Here is a 12210-nt window from a genome sequence, read left to right on the forward strand (position 1 = left end):
ATTCATTACATATATAACACATTATATACATCAAAATTATATTTGTAATGTATAAAATATGTAAAAATATAATATTTAAATTCACATTTTATTAACATACTCTTCTTACTCTTAATTCTCCAAACTTTTAACTAATTCCTCTTATATTATCAACATTAATTTATTTTTCAAAATCAGCTCACATCCTAGTTATAATAATATATTGATTATCACAATCAAAATGGATTATTAACTTATATCTAGATTTTTATAAGGACAATATAAATACCTCAATTTGCTAAAAAAAATTCTTTAATTACTTTAGTATGCTTTCTGTAGTTGAACTTCCTAAATAAATTGAAAATTTTTTGAGAAAAGCAGTCATATTTTATAACTTTGTTTCTCTTATAATATCTACAAAATATCATTATAAACTTAAGAGATCATTAAAACAAATTAAACTACTTAGTTAAACTTATTAAACTTGTTAGTTCAATTTAATAATATGTAATTAAAAGTTCATTAGTACTTTAGAGGGAGGGATATAATATCCTTGAATTAAAGAAATCAATGTTATAAATTAAAAACATTACTATTTTCATCTAAAGAAATGGATTATTCCTTGGAAAAATGTAACCATCACCATCAAAACCAATGCTACCCATTTACCTGGGTTCAATTGACTGGGTTTAAATTTGGCTTTCTTTTGTGAGTTTCCAAAAATAAAAAAGTGAAAAATAATAGAATATGGTTGACAGACTTAAAATATGCTATAAACATGTGTGCCCAATGTTTGAGGGATAAACTAAAGTCCACAGTGCTACATTTTTAATAATAGCCTTTGAGTAGTCAGAAAGATGTCTCATGTTAGTCAGGTATAACATATTTCCAAAGCCACCATGAAAGCATAAGAGAAAACGGCCCTAAAGCGTCTGAGGTATACCAGCAAATGGCTGTTTATTAACATATACAGTTCAATTAAAAAAAAATTACATTGGGGCGCCTGGGTGGCTCAGGGGGTTAAGTCGCTGCCTTTGGCTCAGGTCATGATCTCAGGTCCTGGGATTGAGCCCCACATCGGGCTCTCTGCTCTGCGGGGAGCCTGCTTCCTCCTCTCTGCCTGCCTCTCTGCCTACTTGTGATCTCTGCCTGTCAAATAAATAAATAAAATATTTTTTAAAAATTACATTAAAATATACATTATACTTTGATTTTGATGGAAGGAAGGAAATACTGCTATTTCTAACACTAAATCTGAATTTTCTGCAGGCTCCCTATAAATCACTGGTAAAGACTATTTTACCTTGCTCAAGGACCTGCCCATATTTGTGAAACGTTTTGTCAAGTATCTTTGGGAGTCCAATTTAAAATCTAGCTAAAATATTTTGATTGGGTTTAGCATCAAGTGCAATTAGGTATGCAAATGAAGATAGTTCTAAGCTTCAGGAACATACCTAGGTTTTATATTGTTATGCCCACTTCTTCTTAGCTTAGAAAACTCATTATGTAATATTTATATTATAATATTATATGGTTATATATATTTCATGAAATCCACTTTTACTGTATAAGCTAATTTAATTAATATAGTGACTAATTTCTTTATAGCTGTATTCTTGAGGTTTCTGTCTTTTCTAAGGATAATAGGCAATTCACATGTGATGTTCTTAGTTAAAGAACTTTTAGAAGCTAAGACCAATTTTTTTTTAATCCAGTTCTGTAATTTATTCATTTTTTAAAGATATTATTTATTTATTTGAGAGAAAGCGAGAGAAAGAAAGAGAGCACGAGAGTGGGGTGAGGGACAGAGGAAGAAGCAGACTCCCTGCTTATCAGGGAGCGTGATATGGAACTTGATCCCATGACCCCAGCCAAAGGCAGATGCTTAACTGACTGAGTCACCCAGATGTCCCAATTTATTCATTATTAACAGATATTAATACACTGGTTAAATATTCTAATTTTCAAAATCAGTGATTCAAAGTGTTTCTGTAGCATTAGAATGGTCCAGATAAGCTTTGAATCTTATCTCAACGTTCTTGATTTCATGGATGGTTTAAATATGTTTTAAGTTCAAACGTTTAGAAAATCCCTGAGTAATAAATTTACAGATATATTCGCTGTGAAATGCTGCAAATTTTTAACATTTATAAATATATTTAATAGTGGATTTATACTTTTGCATTGATCATTTGTAAGTACATTGAAGAATTAAATATTTAGGATTAAGGTATATTTTGGAAACTGAGATAAGAAGATAAGAAAGAATTAGATAAGAAAGAATGTTTAATTGGGAATTTCATTATTTTTTAAGTTTTTACTTTAATCCCAGTTAACATACAGTGTTGTATTAGTTTTAAGTAAAATATAGAAATTTCATTATTTGTAAATAAGATTTCATGATTATCCTTCCTTCTCCACTAGAATTCATTAATACTTGGATTTTCCCCTTAAATTATTATTTTTTCTTAAACTCCTAGAAAATCTTTTTTTTGGGAAAATGTGTCTGTCAGTACTTCAACTTTATGTGATACTATAAATATAATGCAGATTGAGCATCTTTTTAGATTTTTTTTTAAATATAACTGCAAATCAAAGAAGAAACTTAGAATGTCACCTCAGCAAACCGTGTCCAAAAAATTATGTGTTTGATGGATTATCACAAAATTGTGTCCATATTCAATTAATAATGTTATCACAAAATCAATTTATTATGTAAATATAAGGTATGACATACTAATTTTAAGGTTTTTTTTCTAACCATCTAAGATAAGCTTACTAAGATTAAACAAATAATCTATGTCAATTATGTGTTTAAGATATCATTCTTAAGTCTTTATTTCTAATTGTTTTCTGGCAAATTAAAGGTACCCACATTTTTGACATTCCTTCCATCAAGAGAATGGGCCTATATCTTACACAAATTCTATTTCCCAATGAAATGAGGTAATGTAATGAAAAATGGCAAATTATTGTCATAGTTTGGGCAACTATAACAAAATACCACAGCCTCGTTGGTTTGTTAACAACAGAATTTATTTCCCACAGTTCTGGAAGTCTGAGATCAAGGTGCCAACATGTTTGGGTCCTCAGAAGAGCCCTTTTCTGGTGGTAGCAGGCAGCTGACTTTTGTTGTGTCCTTACATGGTAGACCAGAATTATATAGTGATCTGACCTCTTCTTAAAAGGGCACTAATACATTCATGAGGCTCAAAGGTCACACATTCAAATGCTGCCACACTGGGATAAATGTTTCAACATTTGAATTTTGGGAGTACACAAACATCCAGTCCACTGAAATGATACTAAGGATTTTCAAGGATGAGGAACAAGCTGACCAATCATATACTGCTGGTGGAAATGCTCAAACACACACACTCTTTGCCACTAACTACTAAAGCATAATACACACTTAATCTGCAATATACAATTCCATGTCTAGCATACACCCAAAAAGTAGTGCAAACTATGCTTACAAAAATTATGGGTAAAAGTGTTCATCATATCATTTATAACAGCCAAAAACTAAAAAAAATTCCAGACAACAACAAAAGGGATAAATTACAGTATGATCACATTGTGGAATATTATATAACATATATATGTTATATTATATATAAATTATATATTATATATTATATATATAAAATATTATATAACATATATATAATATAAAATGAGTTATCTATCACCACAGACAACAGTATGATCAGATCTCACAAATACAAGACAGCAAAATAAACACTGAGGTATATAAATTTATATAAAATTCAAAAGTAAGCAAAACAAGAATATAGTTTAAGAAATCAGAATACTTGTTACCCTTATAGGGCATGGAGACTAAAAAGGAACTCAAGAGACTTCTGGATCATTGATGTAAACTACTGTTTACATCAGTAGTTTGTGAAGATTCAGCAAGCTGTATACTCAAATATGTCCTTTTTTTTAAATTTTAAGATTTTATTTATTTATTTGACAGAGTGAGAGAGCACAAGCAAGCAGAGCAGCACGGGGAGAGGGAGAAGTTGGCTCCCCACTGAGCAGGGAGCCCAATACAGGGCTTGATCCTAGCACCCTCGGATCATAATCTGAGCTGAAAGCAGTCACGTAACCAAGTGAGCCACCCAAGCACCCCTCATATGTGTCTTTTAATACTGACACTCTAAATGTTATGTTTCAATAATTTTTTTTAATTTAGATTATAAGGTTTTCAGGTCCTTTACTTGGAATAATTCAGGTATAAGTCATAAGTATTTATTCACCTCACATTTCAGAAGGTAGGGCACCTGGGTGGCTCAGTCAGTTATGCATCTAACCTTTGATTTCTGCTCAGGTCATGATCTCAGGGTCATGAGATCAAGCCATGTGTTGGGCTCTACACTCAATGCAGAGTCTGCTTGTCCCTTTCCCTCCCCCTGCTTGCATGCATGATCTCTCTCACTCTCTCTCTCTAAAATAAATAAACAAACAAAATCCTTTTAAAAAATTCCAGAAGGCAATATCTGTTCAAACATGACTTATTAACCATCTATTTTATAGCACTTGGCTGTAGGAGAAAAAGAAAAAAAAAAAAAGACCTATGAAAAAGACCAAATCTGTTTCAACAACTATTTTAAAAAGATTTTCTGCATTTCTAAAAAATGAATAGCAACAATAATAGAGGAGTAATGGTTAATATCTATTAAGCTCTAATAGTTGGTGGGTATTATATTATGTTCTTTACTTCAGGTAGCTCATTTAATTCTCAAAAGAACACAAAACAGCTGACATTAACAAGTTTTGATCATAAAAATCACATTTGAGGCAACATGATACCAAAAACTCTTTTACATTTGTTTTGAATTACCCATTTATATCTTCATTTTTATTATGTTGGTAAGTGGTTCAGGGTAGAAATTTAAAAAATATTGTAGTTTGGGGCATCTGGGTGGCTCAGTGCGTTAAGCCTCTGCCTTTGGCTCAGGTCATGATCTCAGGGTCCTGGGATCGAGCCCCACATCAGGCTCTCTGCTCAGCGGGGAGCCTGCTTCACCTCTCTCTCTCTGCCTGCTTCTCTGCCTTTTTATGATCTCTCTCTATTAGATAAATAAATAAAATCTTTAAAAAAATTATATAAAAAAAAGAAATATTGTAGTTGTTACTTAGTTGCTTTTAGGGACAACTCCCAGTGTTTCTGAATACATTAAAGTGATTTGGGATATGTTTCCCCACACATGAAGTAAAAGAAGCAAATTAATTAGATGAAAGGGTTGAAATGATAGGTAGGAAGATGGAAGGCCTTAAATGATACACATCTTCGAGTACCCTTTCTCTTTTCTTGAGTATGAAGTGAACTTATTAACTTGAACAGAATATGGAAGAAGGGATGGAATTAAACTGTACCTTCTTTGAGGGCACATAAAACACCCTTGGATGTTTTCTTTCTTTCTCTTTCTTAGTTTACTTACCCTAGGGGAAATCAGACCCCCTGTGATGAGGCATCCAAGTTAAGAAGCCCATGTGGCAAGAAAACAAGTCCTGACAAAAACACATGGATAGACATGGACTCAGATCACTGCCCACCTCTGCAACTGAATTTCCAGACCACAACCCCAGACAGCAACTTGTCAGTAAGGTAAATATATGAAAGCACTCCAGCAAAGGCACTTAGCTAACTGTACCTGATTCTTAACCCTATATCACACAAACTGTGAAAAACAAAGATTTTCTGGAAATTTGTTATATAGTAATAGGTAACCAATATAGATTTTGGTACCAATAGGTATCAGCAACAAACACCTAAAATATGGAAGTGGATTTGGGATGCAACAATAAACTTTTAGAAAAGAGTTTTCAAAAATCAAGATGCCTAGAATACACCATGGATGAAGCAAAGAACTTTTAGAAAAGTGTTTGCAAAAAAAGTAAAGATGACTAGAACACAGCATGGAATTTTAGACTTGAGGAAGTTGCTGATGAGTGCTTAAAGGACAGTGACACCTATCCTACTGAAATGGCAGACGTGAGTATTCTTGTTACGCAGTGACATAACATTTAAATGGAGTACAGCAAATGTGCCTAATGAACTGTATCTATCTAATATTTTAACCAGGGCCTTGAAGACGTCACCTGTTTCTTGCTTCATATAGTAAAATGTGAGAGAAGAGACAAATTGAAGAAAAAACCTATTAAATAAAATTTCAAGAATTTTGAAAATCCTCTGCCCCTTCAAAGGTACTTGATACTAAAATAAAGAAATAACTTCCAACAAATGACTTCCAAGCAAAATTCACATCCAGGATTCTGCAATAAAAACATGGTCTAAATATGAGGTCAAAGACAATAACCCTTAGAGATTTTAAATGTAAACATCATAGATCCATTCAGTTAAATAGTAGGGCTTCCAAGAAAAAGAAGCACATTTTCCCTCAGTAGAAGGTCAAGGTGAAAAGCAGTTTATCTTGAAAAATCTGTAGGTGAGTCTTTTGTCTAACTCATAGGCTCCAAGAAGATTCCCAGAAGATCCACACACTTCCTAAATGAGTCACATATGCAGAAACATCACCAGCATTTACTTAGGGAAGACAGAAACATTATAGAATCAAGAAAGTTCTTTGGATCCTCTTAGTCATAGTGGCAGGAAGCAGGCTGAAATTGCTATTTAGCAGCACACACAAACAAGAAGCATGGGAAGGGAAGGATAATAATCAGAGGGTAAGGGGCCCCTGGGTAGCTCCGTGGGTTAAGGCTCTGCCTTCAGCTCAGGTCTTGGTCTCAGGGTTCTGGGATCTGGCCCTGCGTCCAACTCTCTGCTCAGCAGGGAGCCTGCTTCCCCCTCTCTCTCTGCCTGCTGCTCTGTCTACTTGCAATTTCTCTTTCTTTGTCAAGTAAATAAATAAAATCTTTAAAATAATAATAATAATAATCAGAGGGCAGAAGATTCCAAAGGGTGACACAAAAGCAACAGGCGATGATTCCAGGAACTTGTAACCTAATCAGGAAACTTCTAAAATTTGCCTAACTATATAGCAAAAGCAATTAAGGGGCAGCAACTCCTTTATTCTTCCAATTGTTCCCATTTTTTAATAAGAATGTCTATAGCGGTTATCCTCTATCCCATCATTACTTCTGAGTGTGTATGAGAAGCGTTAATTTCATAGGTAGAGATCAAGCAGAACAGTATTTAAGAAGTCCTTAAGGAACCAGGAAGCCTCCTTCATACCTGGACCTAATAGGCAACATAAGACTCTAGACTTTAAGCAGATGCTTTTTGAAAACCTTTGAAAGGTATGAATGTATTTTGCATAAAGGAAGGGTTTCATCCATTGCTTGAATCCTGGGTGACAGAGGCTAGACAGTGGTAGCTATTCTCAAAAATAGCCCTCAATTCTACCTCTGATATTCACCGTCTTAGTAATGATACCCCCTTTATTTTTATTCAGATATTGAACATTAATTAATATGCTGTCATTTTAGTAATAGAGGATACTGGACAACGTTGGAAAGATTTAAGAAGATAGGAAAAAGAAGGAAAAGAAAGAAAATAAATGAAAAGTTTATCCATCATTTCACCATAGGAAGATGTTTTACACATTGCCTGCCATTCAGTTAGGTGTCATTTTTCTTTCTTTCTTTTTTTTTTTTTTTATTTTTTTTTAATCTTTATTTTTATTTATTTGACAGAGAGAAACACAGTGAAAGAGGGAACACAGGCAGGGGGAGTGGGTGAGGGAGAAGCAGGCTCCCCGCTGAGCAGGGAGCCCGATGTGGGGCTCAGTCCCAGGACTCTGGGATCCTGACCTGAGCCAAAGGCAGACCACTAAACCACTGAGCCACTCAGGTGCCCCTATCATTTTCTTTTTTTAAAATGGTCATAAAACATTCACAAAATGGTAGTAAACATCTCCTTTTTCACCAAATTTCAGGCAATTTTATGTAATTTTAAGTAATTCCATAGATACAATAATAGTGCATAATGACTTACTTTCTACAGTTAAAATTTTATTTATATATAGATATGAGATGTGAACTCAAAACAGCATTATTTGGTCTAATGCTGTTAATATATTGACATTTTTTTGATTCAAATCAATCCCTTATCACTAAGTACATAAGAATGTGTGAAATTATTCAATTAGTAAATTATTGTTTGAACATAATTATGAAATGCCATGACTGATATTTTTCAAATATATTGTAAATGCTCTTTACGAAGTAATTACCTACTAGTCCACACCTTCTATTGATGATCCCGCCACTCTTCACACTATTTGACACATATTCCTTTTAAATTTGTCTTCAAATTGCTTGTTGAAATGCCTTCAATTTTCACATGCTTTCCCAGTGAGAAAATAGATTTAATTTCTGGAAATGTGCCTAAAGCATTATGGGAAAAGGCTGGCTTATCAAACTAAGTAATATAATTTTATTAATATTATTTGTCTTTAAATACAGATAATTTTAATATGTCTTGAAAACTTCTATGAGATAAATTCAAAATGAGAAAAAATGAGGTTTCAACAAGAAAAGCTTCATTAAAACATGGCTTATTCTTTCAAAGTTAACAGTGGAAAGTTCAATATTCCTTTGAGTCTGTAAGCTTGGTATGCTTATAAAAATAATCCGTCACATTATAATCACATCTAATACATTTCACTAATTGTGTCTTTATGGCTTAATAGAGTTATTTTTTTGCCCCAAAAGCATTCAACTTAGACAACATTAATGAGATCAGACTTAATTTGCAATAGACTCAGTGAAATGAAAAATTAGGTTAGCTTGATTTAACACAATTGGTCAAAAGGCCAAAGTAAATTCTTCTTTTAAAAGATGAATTCAGTGTCTCTATCCTGTTCTTTTTACACTTGATACACTTGTAGTTTGTTCCAACAATTAAGTATTTAGTGATTACAGCTTTGTATGCATCTCTGATGACATTAACTAGCTATGACCTTGGGCAAGTTGTCTTATCTCTCTGACTTAGTTTCTTATTCTGTGCAATAGAAATAATATTTACTTTGTGTTACTTTTGAAAGCATTAAAATAAGTGACTCTATCATAAAGTTTAGTGGAGTGCTTCCCACATAAGCATCTTAATCATATTTAGACATCATCATAATCATTTTTTTAATTAATTATTTTCTTAATTATCCTGCCCCCTCTCAACTTTTCTCTCATCTTCTTAGGCCTAATGTTTTATAATACCATTTTCCAATGTCCATGTCCATTTCCCATTGTTGACCTAGTCTTACTTTAGATATGTTTATGAATTCAATTTATGCACAGTCATATTTCACAGACTAAAAACCCAGTTTGTCTTTTTCAGGGTTTTTTTTTTTGTTTGTTTGTTTTGATTTTTTAGTATCTAAAGCTGATTTATTGAATAAGCTAGAGTAGTAAGCTAGCAGAAGTCAACTTTATTTTTTGTTGTTCTCACTCTCAAGTTGTTCTTCAAATCATCTTTCCCTAACTCAAAAGCTCAGGCTTATCTCTTAGTTTTACATCTTACCTTCATTTACTAACAAGCCATATGGTTCTCCAACACTAAAGAGCACCATCAGGCATAATATAAAGCCTCAATTTTTTTCTTCAGTTTAAGCTTTTTCTCCACACTGACATAATTTCCCCAGAACTTAGTTTTATGCCTGCAGTGAAAACAGGGCAGGACCTGAAAAGATTATTGTATTTATCGGACTTTCACTTTTATTCTATCTCCTCATGTACTTTTAGTCTCTAGATTCTAGAATGGTAACAGGAAGGAGAGGAAAGGAGAGGCGAGGAGGCTGGTTAAAATCTGATCTCGGAGTCTTCTAGGTGTTCTGCTTCATGGGATTGCTCTGTAATTTTTTTAAAGGCCTTTTTGAGAACCTTCCAGGGCATTTCTTTCTGATACAAGTGGTTTGATTTCTTACTGATCACTTTTCCTAAACACTCCCCAATAGTGTTTTTTCTTTTTTTTTTTTTTAAAGCTGTGTGTTTTTGTTTTTTGGTTTTTTTTTTAAGATTTTATTTATTTATTTGACAGAGAGAGAGAGGAAGATCACAAGCAGGCAGAGAGGCAGGCAGAGAGAAAGGGGGGGCAGGCCCCCTGCTGAGCAGAGAGCCCGATGTGGGGCTTGATCCCAGGACCCCGAGATCATGACCTGAGCCGAAGGCAGAGGCTTAACCTACTGAGCCACCCAGGCACCCTAGGGTTTTTGATACAAGGTTGACTCACACTGGCACTGGATTCACTTGGGTTGGGATATTTTCAAGATAAATCAAATTTAGCTACCCTCCATAAGGTCCACACCTGAATCTTGAGAAGACCTGACAAAATCTGGAAGGTGGAGTTGCTCTCTCTGCATTCTCTTATCCTTCAGTAAGGACATACTAAGTTCCTTAAGTACAGAATGATCCAAGAAGGGCTCTGGTACTAACCAATTCTGCATACCACAGTCTGATGGGTGTAGGTCATGGTTTCCAATGGCTTCTCTTTAAATCACTCCCTTTTTTGGTTGGAGGCAAGGCGGAAGAAAGCATGCATTCACATCCCCACTAAAAAGGAAGGAATAAAAGTACTTAGCATTCAACCAACCTCTGCCAAATAAATGTCCACCATGTAAACTCTTTTGATCAGTATTCATATTTCCTTTTATATTCTCTTAAATTGGATGATAAACTTATGACCATTGCTTAACCTTGTAACATTGCTTTTTCTAATCTTAAGGATCTCAACCAAAATTCCGAAACAACAGAAACATATCACTTAATATCCTGCTACCTCATTGTGCCATGCATTATATGTTCAATTCATAATTTCAACCTGAGCACTAATTCTTATTCCCATTATTTCTAAGCACTTAGGAGAGAATACTTTATTATCTACTCCCTGATACTGAGAGTAGGTAACAGTTTTTAGTCACCATTTAGTCACTAAGTAGCTGAATTATCTGAGGCAAGTTAATAAGATGGAGAAGTACTAAAGTTTAAAAATTTAAACCTGGTCAAATTTATATGGAGCTGGACTTGGTGAATTTTCTTTCTTGTCCCATTTATAAATTCTGTGACTTTCGAGTACTTAATCTCTCTAAACATTAGTTTCATTTTCTGTACATAGATTATATTAAAACCACATAAATTTTGATAATTATCTCAGAACATACACATTAATCCTTTTAGTTCAGTGTGGGCATAATATAAGCACTTAACATGCCATGAACACTCTTATTTTCTCGGAATACCCTCCTCTCTCTACTGTCCCTCATCTCTCTTTTGTGAATGCCCTACAGGAAGTCAGTTTTTCCAGCTCCCTCTTGGAGCATAGTCACAGAAAAGGCATGTCTTGTGAACATGGGCAACACATCTCTTCTCTGGAACTTTTGATGGGAGGTGGAAGAGCCAACGGAAAGTCACCGCAGAGACAGATGCTGTGTGGGCCACCACCGGGGCACTTGTGTTTTGTTTTTGTTGTTGAACATCAGGTAGTTCTCCTGGCACCTGGTCTCCAGCCTCTTGTCCTTCCTCTGAACCTCTGATTGTCTCTATTTCTTAAAATCATTTTCTGAGGCATGAAATCAAGAGCACTGGTACAGTCCATCATTTTCATTGTTTTTCTTATTATATCTTTCCTCAAGTTTCTTATGAAAAAAAGGAATGAATTAGCAGAGCATTCAAAATATAATACTTTATGCCGGGAAACTGTCCCTTTAACTGTGGCGTCACAGCTTCTTCCCTGTCTCTTTGCAGCTCCTTGGTCTTTCTTTCTTATTTATTTTTTATTTATTTATGAAGGGATGGGGGTGAAGAGGGGAAGAGAGAGAGAGAGAGAACGAACCTTAAGCATGTTCCATGTTTAAAGCAGGGCTCAAAACGTCATGACCCTGAGATCATGACCTGACCTGAAATCAAGAGTCAGACGCTTAAATGACTGAGCCACCCAAGCTCCCTGCCTTTGGTCTTTCCAATGAAGAGTTCCTTGATTTTCAGGTTCTGTTCCTTCTCTTCTCTGCGACATACGCTTCTTTGGTACTGACTTCCAACAATTTTCTATTCTTCCAGGATGCTTTTTAAATATCTGCATTTCTATACTGAGTTCCATACCTGTATTTATCTGTCCAGTAATTACAGAATGTCTACTTTTAGATTTTAGCAAATTCTTAAAAATAAATATTTCTCAATTTGATTGTACCTCTTTCTTCCACAGCTATTTCCTTCCCAATGCATTCTCTATCTTGTCACGCAGCCCTGTGTTCTATCAGTGAGCCACACAGG

The sequence above is a fragment of the Mustela putorius genome, unplaced genomic scaffold, assembly GCF_011764305.1.
Source record: "Mustela putorius furo isolate JIRA1106 unplaced genomic scaffold, ASM1176430v1.1 tig00000407_pilon_pilon_pilon, whole genome shotgun sequence".
NCBI lineage: Eukaryota > Metazoa > Chordata > Mammalia > Carnivora > Mustelidae > Mustela > Mustela putorius.